Raw genomic sequence first — 1,826 nt, forward strand, 5'->3', positions numbered from 1 at the left:
AGGGATGTTGTTCTTAATGCAGGTGGGATTGTCCTAACCAGCGTGGGAGGCAGTTCATGTGCCTCCGCCTCCCCCACCAGATGGAACCTCAGCCCCTCTGACTCCAGAGGGTCCACTGAGTCTTCTCACTGGCCCCATGAGGACGCAGGATGCAACTGAGCCCAGGGCTGCCATGAATTCCCCAGGGGAGAGGCACGGGGAGGACGTGTCCAGCAGAGGGGTCAGCCTGAAGGAAGAACAGGGACGAGAGGAGCCCGGCGCTGGGCGGTGCCCACATCTCCCTGGATTTGGGAGCTAGGATTCTTTTGTTGCAGCTGGAGAGCAGGGCTGGTGGCCTTAGTTCACTGCTGTTTTCTGCAAGCCCAGAGACCACCCCAGAAGGTGGTGCTGAGTCAGCTTATGGGCAGTTGCTTGCGGAGCCCGTAGCAGAACTGCCCAGGCCTGCCCGCCGGGCTTCCCTGGAGGTCCCGGCATTCAGGGCCACACATGCCGTTGACTGGGCTCTGCCTCCCCTGTGCCCAGAGCAGCCAGGAGTGCGGGAGCCTCCACACCTCAAGAGTGGCCCTGGGATAAACGTGCAGGCTCCCTCGCTCCCCTGTGGGAAAATTCCAGGTCCGTTCCACACCACCTCTCAGAGGGACCCTGTGGGGCAGCTCCAGCTGTGAGAGCAGTGACCTGTCCTCCACCCACTTTTTCACGGGGCTCTCCCACCCCTTCCTGCCTCCCCTCTGTCCTCTCAGATGGTGCTTCCTGGGGTTGTAACCTAAACAAACCACTTGCACTCAGATCTTTGTCCCAGAGTCCACGCTGGGGAGACCTTGCAGTAGGACAGAGCCTGAGCTTCACGCCTCTGCAGGGTCACTGAGGCTCCTGCCCGCACCCCTGCCTGCCAAGGTACCTTGTGCCTATTGCCTCGGTTCCCCCTTTTGCTTTCCTTCCTGCTCCTTGAGCTCCGTGTAGGGCGCCTCAGGGGCCCCTGGAAATAACAGCAAGAACGTGGGACCTGGGGGCTTGGAGAAGCTTGTCACTGGCTGAGTGCCTGGGAGCTGGGCTGGGTGGAATGGCAGAGTTGCTGTGGTAGTTAATGCTGGCTGATTGCAGAGGCCCGAGTAGGGCTGGAGGAGGAGTAGCAATTAACTGCTGCGGTGACAGCCAGACAGGGCTGCTAAATGGGCCCATTAGAGGGCATTAGTGAAACGCCAGGATGGTGGCCTGAGCAGAGACAGACAATACCCTCCCTTGATGGCTCACTGGGGCTGGGCTTGGAGCTGGGGGAGGTTTACCTGAGACACATCAGGGAGGTGTGCCCCAAGGTGAGAGCCACTTTAAAAGGGGAGTGCCCCTCTCCACACAGCCCCTGGAGGTGGGGTGCCTGTCTAAGGTCATTGACACCCAGCCAGCAGATAATGGCTTTAATGGAGCCATAGACGTAGAGCACTTAACGTGCTTCCCAGAGCGGTCCCAGCCATTAGCTCATTAGCTGAAGGCTCTGAGGCCCATTTCACAGATGGGGGAGGGGAAGGAAAGACAAAGTGATGTGTTAATGGTTAACCACATGGTTCTTTATCCAAAACCCTGCCTCTCTGGCCTCACCCCTGGGACTCTTACGCCCCTTGAGACTTGGGACTGGGTTTTATTCATCATTGTATCTCCAGGATTTGGTGTTAGGCCTGGCACAGAGCAGGAGCTTTTAAGTGGTTATTGAGGAAGAAGATGAGGACCCAGCGGCAGCTGTGACCCCTAGCCCAGGTTCCCCAATACCTTGGCCATATGGGGTGGTGGTCATGGAGTCCAGCAGACGTGGGCTGAAATGCTGGTTGCATCAC

The sequence above is a fragment of the Eubalaena glacialis genome, chromosome 1 (genome assembly GCF_028564815.1).
Source record: "Eubalaena glacialis isolate mEubGla1 chromosome 1, mEubGla1.1.hap2.+ XY, whole genome shotgun sequence".
Lineage (NCBI taxonomy): Eukaryota > Metazoa > Chordata > Mammalia > Artiodactyla > Balaenidae > Eubalaena > Eubalaena glacialis.